General features: G+C 45.5%; 1 protein-coding gene across 1 annotated transcript in view; it reads right to left on the reverse strand.

Moving 5' to 3' along the window:
• Positions 1 to 14309, reverse strand: part of LOC144375026 (trafficking kinesin-binding protein 1-like) — a 79078-nt gene extending 64769 nt beyond the window's left edge. The window contains exon 1 of the mRNA XM_078038062.1: positions 14013 to 14309. The gene's annotated coding sequence lies outside the window, so the exon portion shown is untranslated. The remainder of the gene's footprint in view (positions 1 to 14012) is intronic.
• Between the last annotated feature and the right edge of the window lie 13501 nt (positions 14310 to 27810).

The raw sequence follows: 27810 nt of genomic DNA on the forward strand, positions 1-27810 counted from the left end.
CTGAATCTGAAACCGACCAGACTGAGTCCTCCAAGCCAGGAGCCTGGCCCTCTGCCCCCTGCCCTCCATTCAGCACTTCCATGGCAGGATACCTCCTGCCTGCTGCAGGGATACTCATGGCCTGAGCCTTTCCCTTTCCCTTGCCTCATACAGAGTTGCCAGGGAGAGATTGGCAAAGGATATTTATAAGAGTAGGCTTAAGCCAGAATCTAATTTAATGTAGATGAAGTCCAGCTCCAATTGCCCTAGATAGTCCATCAGCTCCAGGGCACAAGAAATCCTATGTGAAGATTCCTACCACCAGGAGTTAATTTTCCTCCTGCATAGATGTGATGTTCTTCTAGAATAAGTTTCAGAGCTGCTATTTCTCTAGCATTACATTAATCAGAGATTACACTTAAACCTTTAGAGCTCCATTTGTGAACCAAGATCACTGTAATTATTCATACAGCCAGTCACTTGTAACCACATGTAGTTGTAAGAAATTAGAGAGGGATCCCGCACACCCTGGAGTCAGGTTCCCTCAATGGTAACATTCTGCAAAATTATCACATGATACTACAACAGGAATACAGCATTGACACAATCCATGCATCTTCCTCAGATTTCCCCAGTTTTACCTACAGTGTGTGTGTGTGTGTGTGTGTGTGTGTGTGTGTGTGTGTGTGTGTGTATCTGACCAGGTGTACATGAAGCTCTGTACAATCTTCAGCCTGTGCATGTATACGTATCTACCACCACAAGGATTCCTTGTGTTACCCTTTTATAAAGCTAATTTCAAAAAGCTTTAAAATACCTTTGCAACAAAAATACACAGCTACACCAATGATCTTGCTAGCATCACTTTATCAGGCACCCACTGACACCACGCACATAGTGAAAGGAGGCTGGGGTGCCCCTTCACACCCCAAATGGCACAACTGTAGCTGGGGGGAAGGAACAGGGTTCAGGCACCCCCATAAGTGCAAGGACCTTTGACTGAATCTAATTAGACAAGTCAGAGGTATAAGTGAAAACCTACTGCCTATTCTATTGCAAGGAAGTGTGTTATTATTCCAGTTATAGTTTTAAAAGTACATATTATACCAATTTGGGGGGAGAGAGAAGCGTATAAATTTATAGTATTCAGTAAAAAAAATTAAAGATAGCCACAAAGAAGCTGACGTTTGGATACATTCACAAATTTTAATTTTCTTTTTATTCTACAGTAACCATTGGGGGGATTACTTTAAATACTTTTCAGGGAAAATATATAGTCAGCCACAATATAAGGTTCTAGGGTAGTCTCCAAGCTTATTTTAAGAGAAATTTATACCAGAAGCAATAGAACTTTTTTTTTAACAATTGACAGATAATAAGTGTACACCTTCATGGGGGTACAGTGTGGTGTCTTGTGCCTTTCTACATCATGTAGGGGTCAACTCAGAGTGCTCAGGTTATCCATCTGAGCAGATCCCACTGAGAATACATCTATGGCCAGGTCATTCATAACCCTCTGTGTGCATTCTCTCTAGTAATCCTCAGAGCAATATCATGGGGTGGGCACCTTCACCAACACCATTTTACAAATGGAGAACTGTGGCCCAGAAAAAGGAAATAACTCGCTCAATGCCATACAGCTAGCAAGGGCAAATGCAAAACAAGAACAGTGTCCCCAGCAGGAGCATGGCTAACACCTATCGTGCCCCTATGCTGTCTCTCAGGACATGATAGTCCTTCTGATTGAACCTTCATAGCAACCCTGCATGGCAGGTGGAGTTCTAGCGGTGACTCCATAGATGGCAAGAACACAATGTCACAGAGAATGGGGAGAATAGGGCTGTACTGCAGGGACTGATCCTAGGCCTAGGCCAGTCTGACAGAGAGCCACAAAGGACACAAGAGAGAGGCCAGGCTGGAACCAGTCAACAGTGCTCAGGATGTGTGTGAACAGAGTAAGAAGCGCTGATGGTATTGGGGGAGGAAGAGTCTTGACTTTGAGGCTTAGATTTTTACAGGAGACAAAGGCCAGGAGGCCTGGGCAGGTCTCTTAATGGCTGAGTCTTGGGTTTCCTCTTCCAAGAAGTAAGGGGGCAGGGCTAAGACCAATGAGGCAGGGAAAATAAGAAACCAAGCCATTACAGTGTAAGATAAGTACAGGCTGTGCTTTTCAAGCACCAAATTTCTAGACACTAAACCTACAACAAACCGTGGGCAACTTTTTCTCTCTGTAGGAATGGTGTTTCAAATGGAAGCTCCTTTTCTGACCCAGAGAGCACTACCAAGTAAACTCACTTCCAATGCCCCCAAACAAAACAAAAAAAGAAGATAAAGGAACAACCCCAAACCTCCATAAAAACTAACACATTAACATTATGGTCTAAATCCTAGAAAAAGAAATTAAACGTACCCTGTCTAGGTCATCAAGTAGCCACGTGACACACTTATGTAGCCTCTAGTACTAGTGAACTCACACCTAAACGGCATTCATTATCATCACCAGGCTCTATGCCCAATGAGTCAGGTCACCTGCCCTCCTGGGGTGAAAGGGAAACAGGAAAGCCAAGGAGAGGTGTCTGGGGGTTCAAGGCCTGGGGAGCCTCTCTACAGAATTTTTATCACAGGACAATGAAAAGCCACTGCAGGGTTTTTCAAAGGGAAAGTGTGAGGTTTGTATTTCAGAAAAAATTTTGATCTCATTGGGGAGCCATGGGGGAGGGGATGCAAGGCAAATTTACAGTGACCAGAGTCCTGACTGCTGGACTAATCCAGGAAGGTTCTGGCTGGCAGTGGAATAGAGAGAAGTGGGCTCTTTCCCTGAGATATCTGTGAGTTCAGATAAAGCAGGAGGTGAATCACAAAGCACAGGATCTGCACCTCTTGCCAGAGGAGGGGAACAAGAGCAGTCTACCTCCTAGGTTTGATGTCCCCCTTTCAGATGGGCACATGACAAGTCAGAAGCAACATGGAACTTGCCCAGTGAAACCAAGGGCTTTGTGAAAGTCATATCACTGCAGGATGATGTGCCAGGCCCACAGGGCTGAGCACAACCCATAGTGGCAGGACCCCTCCTTTCCTCCCGCCAGCATCACAACTGGGTGCCACTGGGGCAGAATCCACTTTGAAATGAGGCGAGAATCAAGTGCTCATTTTGGGGAAGGCAGACAGAGGAAGGTATCACGAGGGCAAGGTGGAATGAGTAGGCCTGGGCTGGCTGATCAGAGGGAGGGAGATGTGTGTTTGGGCTGTCAGGGCTAACTGGGTTGCGGGGGCACCATTCTGAGAGGTGTTTTAGTCCAAAATCCAGTAGTGCAACTTGGATGAAAATTAAACCACGCCCCAAACAAATTGGAGAATAAATGCTGGCACCCATTTTCCACCTTCTACTCACTGGCATGAGATGATAGTCAAAAAAATTCTCAAGTATCTATGTGGGCAGGCCCTGAGTAGGAACAAGTCCCTGTTCCAGGCAAAGGAACCCTGGCCAGTAGGAAGCTCAGGAGTAACTGGGGGTGAGGGCCCGGGTGCAAACCCACAAGGGAAGAAAACAACAGTGATGGGGAGACACTGAGGTGCAGGGTGGGAGCCGTGGGAGGGCTGTCTGCAGCAGCCAGAGCTGAGACCCAAGCAGGGAACTTCAGGTTTTGTCTCCAGCAATATGTTTTCCTAAGGGACCTCAGCTCCATGTCACATGTCACATTAACAGGCCTGATAAGCCCCCTTGACGCTTCCACCAACCCTATTTGTGGTCTTTAAGAAATATTAGAAAATCTCACTCCTCGTTCATTTTGGTAGAAGGAGCAAATAGCTCTCATCACCTCTTTTTCTTTTTAATTGTTCTAATTTGTTATACTCCTCTCATCTCTTAAGCTAGTTCAGATAATTCAGTTTCTCCCATTAATGTCAGTGTGATACATCTATATATTTCTGAAGTGAATAAATAAGTCAATAATTTACTCACCATACCTAAATGTATATGTTGTGTGTCTTTGTGTAAAAAAATAAAAACACCTCTGACCCTGCCTCCTCCTAACTCTAAGACCCAGAAGCCATATCCACAAATATTCTTGACTGTCCATATATTTACATTTGGGGTTGTTTGTATTCTGTTTGGCTTATAGGGTCATTACTTTCATTAAAAAAGATTTTCAATTTGTTTTTTAGAATCCAAATACTATCTAATAATTTTTCCTTCTATCATCTGTACCCTAAAATTTGTTTCAATTTATTAATTTTATTATTACAGAAAATTTTGTTTTCTATAGTTTTTAATTATAAAAAACACATGCATATTGAATAAACTTTCAAAATATATATACGCCCCTAGGATTTCTGATATGCCCAGTCAAGGCAGAACTGGTAATTAGGTGTCAGAAAAATGAGTACACCAAGCACAGTAGCGCACACCTGTAATCCCAGCGGCTCAGGAAGCTGCGGCAGGAGAATCTCAAGTTCAAGGCCAGCCTCAGCAAAAGCCAGGCACTAAGCAACTCAGTGAGACCCTGTCTCTAAATAAAACACAAAAAAGAGCTGGGGGTGTGGTTCAGTAGTTGAGTGCCCCTGAGTTCAATCCCTGGTATCTAAAGAAAGAAAGAAAGAAAAATGAAAAGTCCACAAGGCAGTGGAAGGGCCCTCTCTCACTATGACCAGCAGCAGCAGTTTTCAAGATGAAAAAGTATCATTCTGTGTGGCCCTGGACACTCAGGGAACGCAACTTACTACTTACTGTCTGCCCTGTCACAAGGTGGAGGGTGGAGGTTCAGAACCTGAGAGCCCAGCTGAAAAGCTTCCCATAAAATCCTACATGAGTCACCATTCAAGCCAAGTTTCCAGGCATTCAAAATAGATGTCCTTTAAACTCCTGTCTCTGTGCTTTTGAATTTAACTAGATACTACATAGATAAGCATCTTCATTTTTGCACAAACTTAATCCGGTAACTTAATTGCTTAAAAAAAATCAAACCATAAATAAATCTAAATGCTAAACAATTGTCAAATTTACCTATGACTCCTTGGAAGTTAACAAAGGAAAAAGAAAAGTCAGGCCAAATCAAGTCTCTTGACCACAGCTGTCAGAAATTAGCCAAGGGATGGGAGACATCACCAAGAACCTTGGCTCCTTCCTGCCTTGTGTTTTTGTGGGGAGTGTTGGAGTCTCTGCAGATGAAAATTGTGAATCACAAAGATGAATGTCCTTCCTTCAAAGGTGGTGACTCAGAAATGTAACAAGGATGACAGCACTGGGTCAATTCATCTTTTTCAGGGTCTGTCCCCTTATCACACAGAGCTTTGCAGCATGTGGATCTGGGAGATCCAGGAAGAGTAAAGGGTAACTATCTGGGGCATATGGTGACCACAGACCCTTGCTCCCAGGGCCCTGAGTAGAGAGCTTCCCATTCTAGGGCCAACTGAGATGGGCAATTCCACAAACTCAGGCTCACCTTCAAGACTACGGTAGGGGAGTGGGGAGGCAAGATCAGCTCAATGTCTTTTCTAGATTCATCTAGACTCCTCTGGAAGAATTAATGACATTCTGTTAGGGTTTACTTGGTTAATCACTTTGAAAAATTCCAATTTGAACATGTGTAAGATAGAAAGAAAGTGACATATATGCCTTCATTGAAGTAATTCAAGTCAAAAGGCTGGTCTATCAAGTGTTGTCTGGAATCCTGAAAGTTTTCTGGGCTTCTCTCCCTCTCTCAGTGCAACCCACAGGTAACAGATTCTGTCATTTGCTTTCACAATAACCCAGAACTCACAATTCCCCTAGCACTGCCCAGGTCATAAACTCAAATGGGGAGTTAAGGAAGCCTCCATGAAGAAGGTGACACCAGAGGTCAGGTGCTGGATAGGCAGCTCATTATAGAGTCACACTGGTGCAAAAGGCCGAGCTGGCTGAATTAAGGTGAAAGTACAGAGTGTCCAGAAGGGCTCCTCCTATACTCTGCTGGACACCAGGCAAAGGAGGTACCTGGCTGTGGTCCCCTGACAGGTGTCCAACAGACAGTTTGTAATTACTTGGATTTGAACTTGAGCAGAGAGGGAAGCTCCCAGAGAATGTGTTCTAGAATGTTCTTCAGGTATCCTAGGAGATGGGGGCACAACACAAACAGCATATCAGCACACAAAGAAAGAAGCCAGGAGGAGGCATCTCCTGATCCACCTCAGTCCCTTGGCCCCTCCTAGAGCCGAGATGTTATCAAAGCCTGTCTTCTGACTGAATAAGTCTCCAGCAGAATCCAGGCTGGGCCACACTTATAAAAGAAGGACAGAAAGCTCCTGTGTCTCTCTCTGAGAGGTTTCTCTCTACTTCAGGGAAGAAGGACTTCAACTTACAAGTGATGAGCTAGTAAGATGGGTTTCCAGTGAACACTAGAAGCTGCAGTTTACAGAACCAAATGGTTATTCTCTTCTTGACGAGAAAACAAGTGTGGAGGTGGAGCTTGAATAAGACAAACGTTGGCCTCAATTGGAACCTTTGCAGTATACAATTTTTTTTTCATCCATTCACTCAAATGCTATTTACTGAGATGATTGTGGTCCAGGCAGTGTGCTGCACACCAGAGATGCTGAAATGAGAGCTGAAAGGGACTGACTTCAGGCTTCCTCAGTCAAAGAGCAAAGATTTGGAATCATTTACACTTGGATACCTAGTGACATTTCAAAGTCAACTGTGCATACTTCAACTCATGGATTTCTCCTGAAACTTTATCCACCTAATACCTTCCCCAACTCAACTGATGGACACTCCATCCTTCCAGCTGCTTAGGTCAAAAGCCTTGGGAAGATCTTTGACTCCTCTCACCTTCCATCTAATCCTCAGCAAACCTCTTTGTCAGATTGGCTTCAAAATGCATTTAGAATTAACCCTCTCTTCACCTCTTTCTCCACCACCACCTGGAACAGAGCCACCAACTATCCGTCTCCTGGATTATTGTGCTAGCCCCCCAATTTATATGACTGCCTCTACTCTAGAGTTTATATGCATAATCATAGCAATGTGCTAGGGTCTTTGTTTCTAAACAGGCCTCAGGGCCATAGTTTATCATCAAGGTTTCTTTCCTTCACTGCATTTTTGATCCTGGAAAGCCCATCTAATAGGCCTGGCCACATATGGCTTGGATCTTGCTAAAATGAACATTTTCATTACTCTCACAAAGAATTCTACCAATGGAGGACAAAGTTGAACTAGGTGCTGGAGGAATGAGTCACAATTATCAACCAGTAGGAAGGACTGGCTTTTTTTCAACAGAGAGAATATGGGAAATTGCTTTAGAAGAAAATGGAAGATTAGAAAAGCAAAAGGGAACGTTGGGAAAACATAGTGCTGATAACCACAGGAATCAGAGCCCCCAATTCTGTAAGACTTGGGGAGCAAAGGAAACAGGTTAGAATTAAATAAACTGAGAAGGCCATAGGAGGGGGTACTGAGCAGGTGAACCCAGAGCTCTGAGGGGAGGGTGCATCTGCACTTCCCTCCCTGAGCAGGAGGAAGGAGTGTTGTGGTGAGGCAGGTCTAGGATGAGGGAGAGCCATGTTGTTGCCAGGGTGGAGAAGTGCTGCTGAGGGAGACAGCTCACAGGCAGGAAGAAACAGGTCTCTTGCTTCTCCTTCTGGCCTCAGGGGTCTCCCTATCTGCAGCACCTGACACAGAAGCCTCAGCAGGGTATATAATGGTGAATTCAGAGCTAAAAGACAGAAACTTAATAATTAGATTGATTTTTTTTGTGAAAACAATGCCACATATTTCCTTTGCTCCCCCAGTCCTACAGAATTAAGGGCTCTGATTCCCGTGGTTATGAGTACTATTGCTTTACCAATTTTCCCTTTTGCTTTTTCAATCTTCCATCCCCTACTTAAACAATTCCACAGTTAACACTACAATGCACCCAGAGGTCCCAGTTCATCAAGTCAGGGTCAATAAGGACAACATGTGGCCTGGACATCTCCTATAGATCCTGCACTTCTGTTTGAAGAAAACCATGCATTTATGTTTCTTTGCATGAGGGGTGGCTGTATCATCAAGCGGAAATGTTCACTGATGATGTTTGTTTTGAGGTTAAGTAAGAGAAGAAGGGCCCATCCCAAGGCATCAACTTCTCCCCACTGCTCTGTGCCATCAAGGGGATTTTTCTAGAAGCAAAAATAACAAATTATGTTCAAAAGCTTGATCATTTAACCAGAAATTCATTATATTTAACAAAAAGTGCTTTATACCATAGAAGTCCCCACACCATCCTTACCTGAAGAATGGTCTGAGGGCTTACGTCAGTCTGCAAACTGTCCACAATGAGATAAGAATGGAAATTGAGAGTAAATGGTTAGATGCCTTTTGGACAATTAACATTCTCATGAAGTCCAAGCACATGACCAAGCATGTGGGTCCCCTCAAGTGTCATGGAACACTTGGGTTGAGTTGCAGGTGGCATGAGCCACTAACTAATGATCACATTACAACAAGTGATGCTTTAAGGTTTGTTTGGCAATCTTTAGTTAAGGAAAACTCCATGAAGAAGGTGACACCAGAGGTCAGGTGCTGGATAGTCACCTCATTATAGAGTCACACTGGTGCAAAAGGCCAAGCTGGCTGAATTAAGGTGAAAGTACAGAGTGTCCAAAAGGGCTCCTCCTATTCTGTGCTGGACACCAGGCAAAGGAGGCACCTGGCTGTGGTCCCCTGACAAGTGTCCAACAGACAGTCTGTAATTACTTGGATTTGAACTTGAGCAGAGAGGGAAGCTCCCAGAGAACTTGTTCTAGAATGTTCTTCAGGTTTCCTAGGAGATGGGGGCACAACACAAACAGCATATCCACACAAAAAGAAAGAAGCAAGGAAGGGGCATCTCCTGCTCCACCGCAGTCCCTCGGCCCCTCCTAGAGCTGAGATGTTGTCAAAGCCCTGTCTTCTGACTGAATAAGTCTCCAGCAGAATCCAGGCTGGGCCACACTTATAAAAGAAGGACAGAAAACTCCTGTGTCTCTCTCTGAGAGGTTTCTCTCTACTTCAGGGAAGAAGGACTTCAACTTACAAGTGATGAGCTAGTAATATGGGTTTCCAATGAACACTAGAAGCTGCAGTTTACAGAACCAAATGGTCATTCTCTTCCTGACTGGAAAACAAGTGTGGAATTGGAGCTTTAATAAGACAAACTTTGGCCTCAATTGGAACCTCTGCAGTATACAATTTTTTTTTTCATCCATTCACTCAAATGCTATTTACTGAGATGATTGTGGTCCAGGCACTGTGCTGTGCACCATAGATGCTGAAATGAGAGCTGAAAGGGACTGACATCCGGCTTCCTCATTCTAGGGGGAAGTGATAAATCAAGTCAAAGAGCAAAGATTTGGAATTATTTGCACTTGGACACCTAGTGACATTTCAAATCAACTGTGCATACTTCAACTCATGGATTTCTCCTGAAACTTTATCCACCTAATACCTTCCCCAACTCAACTGATGGACACTCCATCCTTCCAGCTGCTTAGGTCAAAAGCCCTGGGACGATCTTTGACTCCTCTCACCTTCCATCTAATCCTCAGCAAACCTCTTTGTCAGATTGGCTTCAAAATGCATTTAGAATTAACCCTCTCTTCACCTCTTTCTCCACCACCACCTGGAACAGAGCCACCAACTATCCGTCTCCTGGATTATTGTGCTAGCCCCCCAGTTGATATGACTGCCTCTACTCTAGAGTTTATATGCATAATCATAGCAAATGTGCTAAGGTCCTTGTTTCTAAACAGGCCTCAGGGCCATGGTTTATCATCAGGATTTCCTTCCTTCACTGTATTTGCGTCCCTGAGGAGCCCATCTAATAGGCCTGGCCACATATGGTTTGGATCTTGCTAAAATGAAAATTTTCATTACTCTCACAAAGAATTCTGACCAACGGAGGACTAAGTTGAACTAGGTGCTGGAGGAATGAGTCACAATTATCAACCAGTAGGAAGGACTGGCTCTTTTTCAACAGAGAGAATATGAGGAATTGCTTAAGAAGGGGATGGAAGATTGAAAAAGCAAAAGGGAACATTGGGAAAACATAGTGCTGATAACCATAGGAATCAGAGCCCCCACTTCTGTAAGACTTGGGGAGCAAAGGAAACAGGTTAGAATAAAATAAACTGAGAAGGCTGGAGGAGTGAGTCCTGAGCAGGTGAACCCAGAGCTCTGAGGGGAGGGTGCGTCTCCACTTCCCTCCCTGAGCAGGAGGAAGGAGTGTTGTGGTGAGGCAGGTCTAGGATGATGAGAGCGATGTTGTTGCCAGGGTGGAGAAGCGCTGCTGAGGGAGACAGCTCACAGGCAGGAAGAAACAGGTCTCCTTCTTCTCCTCCTGCCCTCAGGGGTCTACCTATCTGCAGCACCTGACACAGAAGCCTCAGCAGGGTATATAATGGTGAATTCAGAGCTAAGAGACAGTAACTTAATAATTAGATTGATGGTTTTTTGTCTAAACAATGCCACATATTTCCTTTGCTCTTCCAGTCCTACAGAATTGAGGGCTCTGATTCCCGTGGTTATCAGTACTATTGCTTTATCAATTTTCCCTTTTGCTTTTTCAATCTTCCATCCCCTACTTAAACAATTCCACAGTTAACACTACAATGCACCCACAGGTTCTAGTTCATCAAGTCAGGGTCAAGAAGGACAAGATGTAGCCTAAAGATCTCCTATAGATCCTGCACTTCTGTTTGAAGAAAACCATGCATTTATGTTTCTTTGCATGAGGGGTGGCAGTATCATCAAGCGGAAATGTTCACTGATGATGTTTTTTTTGAGGTTAAGAAAGAGAAGAAGGGCCCATCCCAAGGCATCAACTTCTCCCCAATGCTCTGTGCCATGAGGGGGATTTTTCTAGAAGCAAAAATAACAAATTTTGTTCAAAAGCTTCATCATTTAACCAGAAATTCATTATATTTAACAAAAAGGTGCTTTATACGTTAGAAGTCCCCACACCAGCACTACCTGAAAAATGGTCTGAGGGCTCACATCAGTCTGCAAACTGTCCACAATGAGATAAGAATGGAAATTGAGAGTATATGGTCAGATGCATTTTGGACAATTAACATTGTCATGAAGTCCAAGAACATGACCAAGCATGTGGGTCCGTTCAAGTGTCATGGAACACCTGGGTTGAGTTGCAGGTGGCATGAGCCACTAACTAATGACCACATTACAACAAGTGATGCTTTAAGGTTTGTTTGGCAATATTTAGCCAAAAATGCCTAAGAATCTGAGCAACTAAAAGTGTATATTTAATTTTCTAATTTATTTCTTTTACCATGAAGTTATTTTTTATCCAAGCCTTTCAAAATTTAAAGCTTAACATTATCATCTAACTTGGAGGCATAAAAATTTGCATTGTGTATTTTTCAGCCTGAATTACAGGCTGGAAAAAAAACCCCATTGGAAATTTTTTGTCAAGAAATGAGATATATCAGCTTCAATCTGGAGTGTTAGTAAAAGAGAGCTGAGAAGCTTATACATTATCCCTTGTAAATAGGAAAGTTATTAACCTGAGCTAGCTGAAAAACAAATGAAAAGAAACATACTCATTTATTATATTATAAACCTTAATATTGATAAAACAGTATTCATTCAAAAGCAGGTCTAAGTGTTTAGTACAGAAAATCACCACTTACCTATCTTTTTACTATTTGGTTAGTTATAGCTGCAGAACTACGAAAGTTGAATTTAACAATGAGTCTCCATACTAAATGCCCTAGGCACATTTTCAATGAATAATGGGTACTGTCTTCATAATGCTTTTAGTTTTCCCTATGTTTGTTCCTATATTTTAAAATGCAATTTAATGTCTGTTGAATCCAATTAAAATTTGATATTATATTATATTTTAGTTTCCTTTGCTTTGCATTTTATTTTGTCTCATAATTTGGTGTTATGGTATTTTATAAAAATATTGACTCATGATGAATTGATAAAAATGGAAAATATGACCAACCAGTTATCACTGAGAGTTGAGAAGTGGCACTCTATATGTCTGTAAAGCCCCAGAGGCTTGGCTGGCTGTTGATATCTGGCTGAGCCCTCCCTCTTCATCCCTGGGACAATTATGGTGGGTCGGGATTCCATCCTTGACAGCACAGCCACTGACAGGGACCAGGGGCTAGACCACAGCTGATGGGCTATGGGGCCTACTTACCTGGTTCCTAAGCCCATTTTTACACTGGTGTTCCTGATGGGTGGGTCCTCTCTCTCTGAGTACATAAAGTGGTCTGATCAGTCCATGGTTTTTCATATTCCTTTGTTATTCAACCTACTCCTTTAAAATACATTCAAATAAAAAAGGTGTAAGTTACTTGCAGAGAGTCCGGACACACTAGGGTGAGGGGAAATTGAGAACATAACCAGCGCTCTCACAGTCAGAGGACAAATGGTTTTGAAATCATGGGACCGAAGCTGGCTCTTCAGGGACTTCCTCAAAGAAGCCTTGGTGGACATAAGGTTAAACTCACTCAACTGAAGCTCACATCTTTAGCTGGGAGGGAGGGCACAGAATGACAATATCATGTATAGAGGATGTTATCCTTCCACAAATATCCGGAACAGGTGGTCATGGAACACCTTGCTGGGCAGTGTTCCCAGATTAGAATAAATAAGTTATCTGCTTGGATTGCAATGCCACAGACACACAGACTGGAGTTGGAAGGGTATTTGCTTAAAATACGGCACACAAGGGTAATAAATAAAAGTTCACAACTTAATCGGCTACAGGAACAAGACCAGGCTCTCTTGTGGGCGTGTGTTTTTTTTCATAAACACCTCTAATCTCTCCCTGAGCACAAAAGGAGGCACAAGGAGACTAAGGGCTTTGGGGGGAAGAAACTATCTCACTGTGACCATCCTGTTTTGAAACAAGAAGGCAAATGTGTGGGCACTGAATGGCGACCCCATGAGTAAGAGTGGGTTGCCCATTTCAGAGCAAGAGCTTGAGCCAGCAGAAGACCCATGCCCCATTCCTGCCCTGACCAGGTGGGTACGGTTTAGCTGGGTTTCTTCTCCTTTACCCTTACGGTTGACAAATTTCTTGAAGGAGTCTTTTTCCTATCCCTTTTCCTGCTGTTAGAGTTGTCTTGGGTCTGGCCTTCAATTAACCTGCTTGTGACACTGGGTCCCAGAAATAAGCTGCTCTCTCATTAGCAACTCGGTGTGTTTGAAATTTGCATTTTGGTGTCATGGAACCAAACAGACAACACACACTGCCGGTACCATGGCTTCCCTGCGTGTATGTATAAAAAAAAAAAATGGAAAAAATAAAACAAAACGTCACACAGAACACAGAGGGACTGCTGAACAAAGCTGTGGGAGTGTGAATACATTCTCTTCCGGGTCAACCCTGTGGCCTGACAGCTGATTACAAAACACAGGATGACTTCAAGTTGTAGGCATGAAAAGAAAAGATCACACCTAGAAAAGGGAAACAACTGTCCACTGAGGCAGAGTAGTGACGGTCTTGAAGAAGCTGGGCCACCCGTAAAAGAAAGAAAAGCTCTCGATTGTGAAAAGCTATGCCAGGTGCTTGTGGCCAGGATGGAGGCCCCTTAGGCTCTTAGGGTGGGCGAGGCATCCAAGGACACCCCGGGGCGCCAGATGCATTATAACCTGGGCCACTTGACAGCCCCTGGGGTGCGGTGGGGAGCTGTCAGACACAGGATTCACTGGTTCCTATCCATGGGATAAGAACACACTTGGGAGTTTCAGTGCTTCTCAAAAGGAAAGAAGAAAGGACACCACCATTCCCAGACTCCACAGGTGAAGTCCTCATCATAGGACAGCACGGGGGTACTTCCTGTGGGACTGGAAGTAAGGGCGGGGCAGACACAGGGTCTCCAAGTCCTATGTACACACTTTACAAAGTTCCACTCTTCCCCCGTTAGGCACAAGGTTGATTTGTCTAGCTCAGGAGGTGGACAGGGACGGGAAGAGGGGGAGAGTGCGCTGCAAGGGGAAGGGGAGGCAGGAGACAAGATGGAGAATGCACATCTCCTCCGGTGCACAGGCCCCCCAACATCACCGCAAGCTAGTTTGTTTGGGGAGCTTAGCACCCATCAAGATGCCCGAGGTGAGAGTCACAGGGGCTTTCATCTGCATGCTGGATCCCACCATGGTGGGGAAGCTGCGATTCCGTCGGATGCCACTGTTGAGCTGCAGTCCACCCATGGCACTGGTGACGGTGGGACATCCAAGAGGCAGGCCCTTGGGTACCAGGCCTCCAGGAACAAGGGCTTGTGCTGGCCCTGGGGGCCCACAGAGGAGAGGTCCCTGATCTTCAGTCAAGGTGGGGACATGGGCTCGCCCTGAGTTCACCACTTTGGCCAACCCAAACCTCCTGACTTTGTCCACGAGGTTGAGGTTGAAGACGGACACGTCCGTCTGGCTCTCACTGCTCCTGATGTTCTTCTTTTCTCTCACCTCCCTCAGGATGGAGCTGGCTGGCTTGGAAGCCAGGAAGTTGTCATAGGGAGGGCTCGTGCACTTGAACTCAAAGGAAGGCGGGGAGGACGTGGGCGTCTGCATAGGCGAGTTCAGAGGGGTAGAGGGGATCACAGCCATCTTGGGAGTGTAGGAGTGCAGGAGGGAGCCCCGGGCAGCCCTGTCCCAGTCTGTGGGTCATACACAGCCGCAGAAATGCCCCGCTCCTTGAGCAGCCACACCAGCCCCAGGGATGTGCTCATGGTGGTTGTGGACTCCCGGATGTTAGTGAAGGACTCGGCCAGGCTCAGTCTCCGTGGAGTGCACGGCGTGGCCACTGGTGTGGACTTCAAGTGGCTAGTGCTGCCACAAGCTGGAGTCGGGACCGAGTTAAGGCTGAAAGGAAAAGATGACAGGTTACCCATCAGAAATGCCCGTGAGCACCATGGGAAGGGTCAGTGGTCATTCCATAGGGTTGGACCTGGGACATAATAGGAGGACTCCCTGCAATGGGAGCCCCAGACACCTCTGTCCACATCTGTTTCTTCCCCTCACCCATGGAGGCTTGGGAATCCCTTAAGTAGGGCCCTGTTGTGGGTTGATGGAAGATGCATGTGATTCTCTTTGCTCTCCTCTGCTGGATGGTGTAACTGTTCCCTTTGCAGACCAAGAAACAGCTCCAAGTTTAGGTGGCTTCTTAGTCACACCTGGGTATTAAGTGGATAACCCAGATTTAAAGTCTGAGTGACCCCATTGCTCTCAGATGGGGAAAGAAGTTCATTGGCAAAGAGGTCTTCCTCCCCCACCAAATCCACTCAAATCCCAGTGTTCCCTCCTAATCCCTACTTCTCCCTCAGGCAAGACACTAACCAGAACTATGGGATACAATGGCTTATTTTAGAAATGGCAAAAATGGCCACAGGGCTGGGCCAAGGCCATGTGGCCAGCACCTCAGCCTCCTGACCATAGGACAGAGCTCTCTCCTCTGCACCTTGTTGCCCCTCACCACCTTCACATGCTGTCCAAACCCATTTTGATGAGCGGAGTTATGGGGTCAGTGGAAGGAAGCCATGCCCTGTATTGTGGGACCTTCATTTACAGAGTTTCCCAGCTTCAGGCTCCTGAGTGACTAAAGGAAAGCTGAAAGATCCTTCCTTCACTCAGTGTCCTGCTGAGGACCCCTAGGGGCCCAGCAGACAAAGAAGTCTTCAGGAGGGGAAGCAGAGAAAAGGCTTCTGGGTCTGCTTATGAAAACAAGGAAGACTGATTTTTAACAGCTGCTCCAGAGATTGGAAGCAGGGCAAACAGGCAGGAGCCCTGTCCTGCTTCTGAATGTGCTGCCAAGGGCAAAGGAGTACCTCCTTCCAAATGTCTCCTGGGACCTTCCCTCCGATTTGGCAGGGGCAGGTCAGGTGAGTGTCCCCAGCCTGGCCAGGGGAGGCCCAAATACCATGGGCAGAGCACCAAGCACATAGAGAGAAGGTAGGGGACCCCTTCTGGAGCAGGTCCCTGGAGTGACCAAAGGGGCCCTTCCTGGGAAACAGTTCAACTGGAAATACAGGCTGGAAACACCATGTGGCTCCACACTCAGGTGACCTCCCCACTGGCCAATCAGCAAGGGCAGTGACCACAGAACAGGGCCATCTCCCACAAGCTAAGGTGGGAGTAAGCTGGCCAATCAGGAGTACTCTGAGGAATGTGAGATTAGAAACCACAGCATATTCCTGTGGTTAAAAATGTGGATTTTGTAAAGGCACAGGGAGAATTTTACTAATGATGTATCATTAAGACAGGGTTAAAAAAAAAAAATTCTAGACTTAAAACCTTGTGTGACCATCCTCAGGGAAATTTCATTGTGTTTCTGGCTACCTTTCTTTCCAACTCTGGTAAGAAAGGCCTTCCATACTCCTGACTTCCTATGTTTTTCCTGGTCCGGGACACAGCTGGGTGGTCTTCCAGATGAAGATCCACTTGGGTGCAGTCTGCATTCTGAGGCTGTAGTTAGAAAGGGCATCTAGTTGCCCTGCACCAGCCTTCATTGGGGAGCTGAGTTCTGTGGCTTTAAAGACAGCCTCTTTAAAGAGCCACAGGATGGGAAAACCAGGTTCTTCTGGGCCACAGGGGAGATGGAGAAGACAGAACTAATATTTAGAGATCCACAGGATGAGACCTTCAGGTAAGGCCTGTAATAGCGCTGGCACTCGATTTGCTGGGGCAGTTTAGAGAGTTAGGGGTGTGGACGGTCAAGGCTCTGTTAGCCAGGCACAACCACAGAGACACATCCAAGCCTCAGTCCCCGGGTTAGTGGCGGCCACGCGTGCACACACAGCTCTTTCCATGTGACCTGCCAGGGCAGGCACTACTGGCCGTGTGCTCACCCCCTGCCTCGCCCGTGGGCTCAGACTCTCTGCCCTACATCTCCTCTCAGCTCAGCGGGGCACAGGGCTGCTTCGTGGTCCTCCTCACAGGACCTGCGGAGAATTATTCATAGTTTAAGGTGCTCCTGGGGATGGTTGCTCCCTCTAAGCTGGCCCTTCTCACCTCCCTCCCTTTCAGCCTTACCTTCCATAAACCTCAGAATCTTGCTTGACTGCACCAGAGGGAACGGCTGAGGGGAGCATTCTGTTATGTTGGGGAGACCACTTTCCCTTTCACTGGAAGGTGTGGAGGGAAGTTGTGCAGCTGATCAAGCCAAACAGACCAACCCACTACATACAAGGCCTCTTGCCAGATGCTGCACTAGAAGGAATTGACCATGCTGGGCTCTGACTTGGTCTTGGAGTTTTATCATTTGGGTCATTATAGTCTGACTGTGGTACATGGTTCCTGGGGCCTGTTCCAGAGGTACAAGGGCTTCCACAGAGCTCCGTAACTCCACCATGAAAGAATGCCATGCTCTACTGGCAAGCTCTGGGGCAAACATCCAGCAGATTTGGCAGCAGGTCTGTTGGATTTCAATTGTTCGCCTGTTCAGGAAGGGCCTGAGAGTAATTCCAGGGCCAAGAAAAGGACAATGAAAGGTGGGTTGAGGTTTCTCCATCTGCGCTGCATCTGAATTAACAGGAGCTTCAATTCAAAAGCAAAGTTCTCACTCAGCACAGGTGACTATAAATGCTCCTAAAATGCTCAAGCTGGCTAGAGTTGGCTTTTGAATGAGCTCCTTAACCTCACTTTGCTCCATAGGAAGCATTGCAGGAAAGGGAGTGCCTGGGTTCACCCCACCTCTGCCCACCAGGGGCCAGGGACCCTTACCTTGGTGTGACCCGCGTGAGCTCGTCTGAAGGATGCAGGATGCGACAGGTGGTGAAGGTGAAGGTGGAGTTGGTCTGTGACATGCACTTCCCAGTGTGGTGCACTAAATCGGGGAACAAAACATATTCCTTGCATCCAAGTATACCATGGTAAAAACAAAACTCCAGCACAGCCCTGAGCAGATGCAAGAAGTGATGAGCTACCTTGTGAACTGGATCTGGGTGAGGAAGGTGGTCCCTCAAAAAAGGACCACATTTTTGAGCACTGGTCTGCAGAACATCGGATCCCAGCTTCCGGCCCAATCCAGACAGGGTTCCTCATCATATTCCTGGGCCAGTAGTGGATCCAGTTCCAGGGGGAGGTACTATTGGGTCTTGGGGGCAAATGTGGTTTTCCTCCACAGAGGTCAGGATCTGCTTTCTTCTTTTGTTGCTTTACATGGGCAAACAGGTGCCAAAACTCGGCCCAGGGGAGGGGATGGAGCGGGCAGGGAGAGGCACTTGGCACCTGGCAGTTAGGCAAGGCATGTGCTGCTCCCTTTTCTGCTCACATAAAAAGGGGCGCGGGAAGCTGGCTCCACTACTGTACACCTGTGATTGACGTGGTGGGAGGTGGCGATCTCAGCAGCCTCAACAGAAACCTGGCAAGAGTTCCAGAGATCAGGGCCCTCTGGGGTGCCCCAGCTCCAGGACAGCATCTGACACACAGTGGTGCAAGTGGCATCACTGCTCCCTCCTTGACACCTCCCTCTGGCTCCTTTCTTGCCATTTCTAGGATGTCTGATTTCAAGTGAAGTCGAGAAAGCAACAAGGGATCCTCAATTTATTTCCTTTTAATGTTCCTACAGGTGGTTGTTGAGGCGGCTGAAGATTGTGGTCTGGAGCAAAGTAAAATCACAGGTATTAAGACCATGCATCAGAAAGCTGGCGAAGGAACAAGTAGTCATGAGACATCATGATTGTAGAGGTCATCCTCATTCATAACTCAAGCATTAGGAGAAAAGAAGAAAAAAAAAAGATTGCACAAAAAAAAGATTGCACAAAAAGCATGCACAATGATGTCCTGGGATGATCCCCCCGACCCTCCCCACCCACCTGTGCCCCTGCAGCAGCTCAGCCCCCAGAGACCTCCTGGGAGAAAACGGATTAGGATCTCAGAGGCCATGAGGAGTCAAAGGCCAGGAAGATTCCAAAGGCTGTGAACTAGAAACTTCTAGCTCCTTATGGGACGTTTTCTCTCGTGTTTGACAAAAAAAAAAAAAAAAAAAGGCAAACAAAACATAACTGATTGGTGCCCCAAACCCTACAGATCCACACACAGCTGACTGTGTCGGAAAAGAAAACCAGGAACCAGATGAAACAAACAACAAATGATAACCAAAAAAAAAAAAAAAAAAAATGGGAGGCACATACATTGAAGGAAGTGAGGACAAAGCCAAAGCACAAAAATGGTGAGCGGGGCCAGAGGAGCAAGGCAAGACTGCTATGCCCCAACTGTGGTCTGGTGGGGCTCTGTGTGTCAAAGGAGGCTCCCGTGGCCCCTGGCATGGCAAGCAGCCTCACAGCCACTGGGAGCTCCAGGCAAATGGGAGGGAGAGGGGGAAAAAAAAACATTTAAAATAGCCTTTATGAATCTTTCTTCCTCAAGCAATAAATGAAAAGGTTCAGGAACTCAGATAACCGAGAAATTGTTGCAAGCCAAAAAAAATGGACGAAGCTATGAAGAGAAGGCAACCGAACAATCACGATTCTCTTGCTGCAATAAGGTCTAGAAACAGAAGCAACAGAAGGCCTGGAAAAGCCATCCCAAATATCAGGGATGATGGGTTATTCAGGAAGGAGAGGGGGGAAAAGCAGTCAACAGGTAGAATTAAGACAAAACAGTTGAAAGAGAGAGAACATAAAAAAAAATCAAATAAGGCAAGGCTAAATTTAACATTAGAAATATACCCCCATCAAAACACATGGCCAGAAGATCAAATGAAAAGGTCACAAATGCACACTTTCTCCTCCACCCCATTAAGTATTAGGTCTTTGATCACAACAGGTAGGGTAAGAAGGATGTTTTAGAGATACAGTTGCATCAACAGAAGCAAAACCCATCTTAAACAAATGGGTTTTGGGGATAAGAAAAGGCTGCTAAAAATTCAGAAGTCACCACTCCCCAGAGCAATGGATAGCTTTAGAAGACCAAGGAAGATCAATGAGGGTCAAAAGTGCCAAAGCGGGAGATTCGGCCCCTCCAAAATACCACTGGGATGCCTGGATGCAGGAGCTCTCCTGTGTCACCATGGATGGCCTGGCGGCTGCTGCACCTCCCTTCCTTGGGATGACACAACACAGAGACAGTGAGTCACCTGGGGATGGGCTTGCCAGAGCTCCTTGTGCTTGCCACAGAGAAGCAAAGGGATGCTTGCGACAGCCCTGGGTGCAGGAAGAGAGGAGATTCCCAAACCAAGATACATGTAAAACCTTCTTCTTGGCAGGCAGCAGGGGCTCAGGGTGAGGGTTCACTCCGGAAGTCACCAAGACTATTTCACACACCAAAGCCCCTGCCCCTCTAAAGTTCTTTTCAGAAAATGGTAATGTGGGTTCATCTCATGCTGCTCACTTTGGGGACACGAAGGACAGGACTTCTTAGAATTAATGCTTTCTCTACTTAAATTCTTCCTTAATGTGCAGGGATTACAATGTATTAATTTACATTTACCAATAAAGAGCCCCAGACTTTTCTTATGTTCAATTGCTATTCCTCTCCTTGAATTCTGATGCTGATACAGAATTTGGTAAGTTTTAAACTCAATTAATTCTTGATTATTCAAACTCTTCTACGCTGGCAAAATGTAGGTAGTGGGCTTGCAGGTTTTTTTCTTCTGAAAACAGATCACACATAAGCACACGTCTTTGGCGAGCAGCAGGTTCACACACTGAGGGCTTTCTAAGGCTGACAGTCACCCTTCTCTCCTGTTCTCTGATGCAAGCCTGGTGCGTTTTCTGCCTGGAGTGGTCCACTTGGTAAGTGGCGCTGACTGCCCATGCTCCATGATGCCTGGTCCTGACTGGAGAACTGAGTAACTGGGATTCTTTGGCTGCCACCAGTGGTAGTAACACAGCAGTAGACTTGCCATATAAATCTGGATGGCTGCTGCCTTGTGAAGCAATCAGGCCTCCTGAAGACTCAGGCTAGAGAGCCCACTGCCTCTCTACAGCCCAAAACAGAGGAGAGGAACACACACAAGGCTGGGGATGCTCTGGTGGAGCCAGAGTCTCCACAACAGCTGAAGGACAACTCCATCTGCTTGCCCACAAAACACATTGACTCATACATTTTAATCAGTCCCAGTGGCGCTCCCCTCCCATCCTCTGGGAAGGGCAAATTTGAAACGTGCTAGGTTCAACAAAAGTTTTTTGCTCTCTAAAAGCCATCACAGAATCCAGTCCTTCAAAGAGCCCTGCATGAGACACAGAGCTATTGAAGAGAGCAACATTCACTGAGTGTGTCTCTAGGGAGATGCAGCACACACCCAGCTACTTCAAGAGAGGTCTTTGAGATGGAGAAATACTGGCCATGCCATGCACCCAAACCATTTTTTTAAAGGCACATAAATAATTTCTAAATATACCTGTGGTGCAAATTTCTTTTCAAATGCATCTCAGAATCTTGGAAACAGGGACCCTGTCTTTGTGGTGCACAGTGGCCTTCTATTTTCTCTTTTCCACTCTTCATGGAAAGGACCAACTTGTGTGAAATGAAGGAAATGATCTTGAACCTTTTTTCCTTTTCTTAACCTGACCATGTAGTGTTGAAGCTGCTGTCAGGACTTGGGTCTTTGTAATTTCTATAAATTCATAACCAACATACGCATACACTCCTCCCTGCACCGCCTATTCCAGTAGCTGCCACATTAAGGGTGGCACCCAGGGGCCAGGCTTTTCTATCCAAGCAAAAACAAAGCTACTGTCAGTAAAAGCCACTGTCAACCCAACTTAAAGGCACGACTTGAACTAAGCCCTAAGAATATCAGTACATCTTTTTAAAATGCTTGGCTTGTAATGACTTTGAATTTTGCTTAAGGGGAAGAGAAGGGGAGAAGAAGGATATCTCCCTGCCTGTCAGCTACATGAGAAATAGCTCCCTTTCCATTAACCTCTCCCCTACACACAAAAAAGGAAAAGCAATGCCTTAGAATTTTTGCCTAAAATACTAAAATACCAGGGCATAGAAAAATGCTTTAAAGATTTTCCTGTCACTTCATTATATAACTCTGCCTATGAATTTTTCTGGGGGAAAAAATGTTCCATGATGAATTCATACACAAAAAGCTCCATAAACTCTCACGTGCCCAACAATCCATCATTAACACCAATATGGTAAGAGCGATCAATGTGGTTTCAACTGCATTTCTCTTGGAGTGGGGGATATTATGAAGAGTAGGTTCAGATAAAGTGGCTCATCACTTTAAAAAAAATGAGATAAAAAGTGACTTTAAACTAAAAAGTACTGTACAACTCTATAATGATACTTTTTAAGCCCTTGCGTACCAGGCCTCATATGGGCCAGGTAACTCTTCTCTGCTTCTCAAACATTTTTGGACACAGCCCTGATCTGGTCCTGTAACTCAGAGGAAACTCAAGGGCCCCTGCTGGTCAAGCACATGGAGATTTTAAACCTCATCAGCATAGAATCTTTTTCCAGTTTCTGTACAACTTATTCTTGGTTCCTGCAAAATTAAAAGTCTAGTCATCCTACTACACCAAGCTATTACTGTCTTTCATCTAAAAAGTATGTGATTTAAGAGGTGAACAATTTCACAGCACTGTGCAGAGGGCCAGAAAATCTCTCAAGTGCCCCTGGGGTATCATGTAGAGAAGAGATTTTTTTAGAATGCTGTTAAAAGGGCAAGTACAAAAATCTCCATGGATCCTTTGGATGTCAACAAGCTCACCTGCATGGCCTCTATCTTTTTGTCCTTCTCTCTGTGGCTGACACCAATAAGCAGGGGAGCTTGCCTGGCTGAGCTGTCTGGAGACCTTTCCTGCTAGCGTCTTCAAAGCCAGTCCAAGAGGGCACTCCTCCCTCGCACTGAACCCTGACAGGCAAGTGCTTCCACAAAGGCCCCTCCATGTGAGAAGAGTCAAGAGCCGATGCCCACCAGTCAGCACCCATGTGGGAACCTCTAGACTCTGGAGGGACCTCCTGTGGTTCTCCCAGGTAAGGACACCATAAAGAAACTGCTTTCAGCAAGTGCTCTCTGCTCTGGAAGTTCTAAGCAGGGCTGGCTCTATGCTGTTGGCTTTCGATTCTCATTCTTCATTATTCCACTTCCAAGCTGCAGTCGGTTTGATCCGCTTTGGCTTCACATACATGCTGATGCAAGAGCACAGGGGCTTCCTCCGCAGGTCCTGATGTGGGTGGGTGTGGGCAGACTGCAGTAGAGCCAGGCTGCATCAAAAAGCGCTTCCTCCCACAAGACACTGGGAAGGAACTTCCCTACACCAAAGACATCTGAAGGCCTGTCAACCAGTGTACCAGCCTATTCTATCTGGTTCTGCTGGGTCCCTGGGCCACCTTTCCTTCACGAGTTTATCTGGACCCACTTCTGTGGACATGAGTGAGACTGAAAGCAAGACAGGATACAAGCTGATGAAGGTGTACTGCAACTGGCCCCTGCCCTGTGATAAAGCTATAGGAACACATGGCTGCCAGAACTTTCTGTCTGGCTCCTTTCCAACAGGACCTATTCCGTTCCCTTTCCCCACACTCTGTACCTGCTCCTGAATGGAATTTGGACCTATGCATAAAACAAAGATGTGACGAAAGCTGATTCTTGGCTCTCACCTCTGGTGGCCAGGTGTTGGAGACTTAGGGAAATTTTCAAGGCCTGTTTTGACCAAGTGTGACCGCCTTCCAATACCAACTTCAGGATCTCAGCCCCAGTTATGACAGATCTCTACTGCAGGGTCACTCACTACCAGATCAGATGCCACTGTCTGCATGATTCCAGATATTTCCCCAGGTAAAATGGGCTCCATGTGTATAAATGCTGAATAGACTGACCTGCAACATCTTCTGTGGGCACAGCTTTAATCTCACACTTTCTTCACCTTTAAGGATCAAGGCATCCAAGATAATTCACCTGAATGGTCCAGCTGGCCAGCCAACTACTGACTTAACGTGTGAACTTAATCGTCTGCCACATAGAGGCTCTTCCCTACACATAAAAATCTAAAATACAGAACACTGTCAGGACAAGATATGGACTGTTTCTAATCAAGTGCATTTCCTATGTGAATCAGAACAAAAAACACGTCACTGAAATAAAGTAAAACTATAATCTAAATATTGTTTAAAATAATCCATTTTAATCATCTAAATTGTTTACAATACAATAACATGGATCCTTTTAAAGACATTGGATTTTAAAAAATCACCAAGTGATACTTCAAAGAACACATTAAAATATATTAATAAAATTTTTTCAGTGCTCAAAACTCCCCCCACCCCTGACATGGGACAGCAGGCTCTAGACAAAAGTGCCTAAAATACAAGTCTTCCCAGTTTGCCCATCACACCAGTTGTTAAGAAAAAAGGTTAATCAACTTGTTTTCAAAATTTCTCCCTATGAAATCTTCCTGGAAAGAATGGCAAATCCCAGGACTGTGGCTAAGTGTGGATGATGGACCAAAGCAGAGACCAGACCAGCTGGATACAAATCCCCAAACAGAGGATGCCCCAAGTCTTCCCACCGAGGCTCATCTGTCTGCCTGTGACTCACTGGTTGTATACAGAGAGCCACCTGGAGCCTCGAGGATGATTTATGTAGAAAGTAAAATGCTTTCCACATTCCAAACATCAAAATGGTTCTGTCATTCCCAACAGAGAAAAAAAGAGCCAAGTCAGAGTACATCCTTCCCCCTCTGATGAGGTTTTAGAGATGGGTCTTATCAGGAAAACAAGCTCAAAAGAACTCTAGGTCATTCAAACAATGAGACCATGCCTAAATTATTTCAGCAACCCAGATAATTCCTTTTTGAATTAACATGTCTTGAGCCTGACCCTTCTGAGTTTCAACTGTAACTGTGCATGCCTCACCTCAAATAACATTGCTGGGGTGGATTTGCTGAAGATTTCAGTAAGGAGGGCCAAGGAGAACGGTCACTGCTTATGGTGACTTTTTAGTCCTCATGACTAATTTCCTGGCTCCTTTCCACCAGGAGCTGCTCCCTTCCTTTTTATGTAAGCCAGTGCTTATGATTGGGACGTTAGTCCCATCACCAGTTCCCTCTCTCCCTCAGTCCTCCAAGAGAAGTTGTTTGTCAACATGATAGCTTCTGTTCAACTTCTCAAAGATGCACCCAGTGGTGGTCCTTGAACTTCCTGGATTCACCTTCTACCTGTAAAGCTGTGGGGAAGGCACTGTCTACCCTTTCAGTACAAGTCACTCAGACACTGTTCTTCAAGGACACCTGCCTGCCAGATGGCCACTAGGACAGTGGTAGGATGGCTAACACGGCCAGTTGCCCTTTGTTGACTGTGTAGATACTACATAGATAAGCATCTTCATTTTTGCACAAACTTAATCCGGTAAATTAATTGCTTAAAAAAAATCAAACCATAAATAAATCTAAAGGCTAAACAATTGTCAACTTTACCTATGACTCCTAGGAAGTTGACAAAGGAAAAAGAAAAGTCAGGCCAAATCAAGTCTCTTGACCACAGCTGTCAGAAATTAGCCAGGGGATGGGAGACACCACCAAGAACCTTGGCTCCTTCCTGCCTTGTGTTTTTGTGGGGAGTGTTGGAGTCTCTGCAGATGAAAACTGTGAATCACAAAGATGAATGTCCTTCCTTCAAAGGTGGTGAATCAGATGTTACAAGGAATACAGCAGTGGGTCAATTCATCTTTTTCAGGGTCTGTCCCCTTATCACACAGAGCTTTGCAGCATGTGGATCTGGGAGATCCAGGAAGAGTAAAGGGTAACTATCTGGGGCATATAGTGACCACAGACCCTTGCTCCCAGGGCCCTGAATAAAAATTTCCCATTCTAGGGGCAACTGAGATGGGTCATTCTACAAACTCAGGCTCACCTTCAGAGACTGGGGTAGGGGAGTGGGAAGGCAAGACCAGCTCAATGTCTTTTCTAGATTCATCTAGACTCCTCTGGAGGAATTTAATGACATTCTGTTAGGGTTTATTTGGTTAATCCCTTTGAAAAAATCCACTTTGAACATGTGTAAGCTAGAAAGAAAGTGACATATATGTCTTCATTGAAGTAATTCAAGTCATAAGGCTGGTCTATCAAGTGTTGTCTGGAATCCTGAAAGTTTTCTGGGTTTCTCTCTCTCTCAGTGCAACCCACAGGTAACAGATTCTGTCACTTGCTTTCACAATGACCCAGAACTCACAATTCCCCTAGCACTGCCCAGGTCATAAACTCAAATGGGGACTTAAGGAAGCCTCCATGAAGAAGGTGACACCAGAGGTCAGGTGCTAGATAGGCAGCTAATTATAGAGTCACACTGGTGCAAAAGGCCGAGCTGGCTGAATTAAGGTGAAAGTACAGAGTGTCCAGAAGGGCTCCTCCTATTCTGTGCTGGACACCAGGCAAAGGAGGCACCTGGCTGTAGTCCCCTGACAAGTGTCCAACAGATAGTCTGTAATTACTTGGATTTGAACTTGAGCAAAGAGGGAAGCTTTCATAGAACTTGTTCTAGAATGTTCTTCAGGTTTCCTAGGAGATGAAGGCACAACACAAACAGCATATCAGCACACAAAGAAAGAAGCCAGGAGGAGGCATCTCCTGATCCACCTTAGTCCCTTGGCCCCTCCTAGAGCCGAGATGTTATCAAAGCCTGTCTTCTGACTGAATAAGTCTCCTGCAGAATCCAGGCTTGGCCACACTTATAAGAGAAGGACAGAAAGCTCCTGTGTCTCTCTCTGAGAGGTTTCTCTCTACTTCGGGGAAGAAGGACTTCAACTTACAACTGATGAGCTAGCAAGATGGGTTTCCAGTGAACACTAGAGGCTGCAGTTTACAGAACCAAATGGTTATTCTCTTCCTGACTAGAAAACAAGTGTGGAGTTGGAGCTTGAATAAGACAAACTTTGGCGTACATTGGAACCTCTACAGTATACAATTTTTTTTTCATCCATTCACTCAAATGCTATTTTCTGAGATGATTGTGGTCCAGGCACTGTGCTGCGCACCATAGATGCTGAAATGAGAGTTGAAAGGGACTGACATCAGGCTTCCTCATTCTAGTGGGAAGTGATAAATCAAGTCAAAGAGCAAAGATTTGGAATCATTTGCACTTGGACATCTAGTGACATTTCAAAATCAACTGTGCATACTTCAACTCATGGATTTCTCCTGAAACTTTATCCACCTAATACCTTCCCCAACTCAACTGATGGCAACTCCATCTTTCCAGCTGCATAGGTCAAAAGCCCTGGGACGATCTTTGACTCCTCTCACCTTCCATCTAATCCTCAGCAAACCTCTTTGTCAGATTGGCTTCAAAATGCATTTAGAATTAACCCTCTCTTCACCTCTTTCTCCACCACCACCTAGAACAGAGTGACCAACTATCCGACTCCTGGATTATTGTGCTAGCCCCCCAATTGATATAACTGCCTCTATTCAAGAGTTTATATGCATAATCATAGCAATGTGCTAGGGTCTTTGTTTCTAAACAGGCCTCAGGGCCATGGTTTATCATCATGGTTTCCTTTCTTCACTGCATTTTTGATCCTGGAAAGCCCATCTAATAGGCCTGGCCACATATGATTTGGATCTTGCTAAAATGAACATTTTCATTACTCTCACAAAGAATTCTACCAACGGAGGACAAAGTTGAACTAGGTGCTGGAAAAATGAGTCACAATTATCAACCAGTAGGAAGGACTGGCTTTTTTTCAACAGAGAGAATATGGGAAATTGCATAAGAAGGGGATGGAAGATTGAAAAAGCAAAAGAGAACGTTGGGAAAACATAGTGCTGATAACCACAGGAATCAGAGCCCCCACTTCTGTAAGACTTGGGGAGCAAAGGAAACAGGTTAGAATAAAATAAACTGAGAAGGCCAGAGGAGGGGGTCCTGAGCAGGTGAACCCAGAGCTCTGAGGGGAGGGTGCGTCTCCACTTCCC

Source organism: Ictidomys tridecemlineatus, chromosome 2 (genome assembly GCF_052094955.1).
Source record: "Ictidomys tridecemlineatus isolate mIctTri1 chromosome 2, mIctTri1.hap1, whole genome shotgun sequence".
In the NCBI taxonomy this organism is placed as follows: domain Eukaryota; kingdom Metazoa; phylum Chordata; class Mammalia; order Rodentia; family Sciuridae; genus Ictidomys; species Ictidomys tridecemlineatus.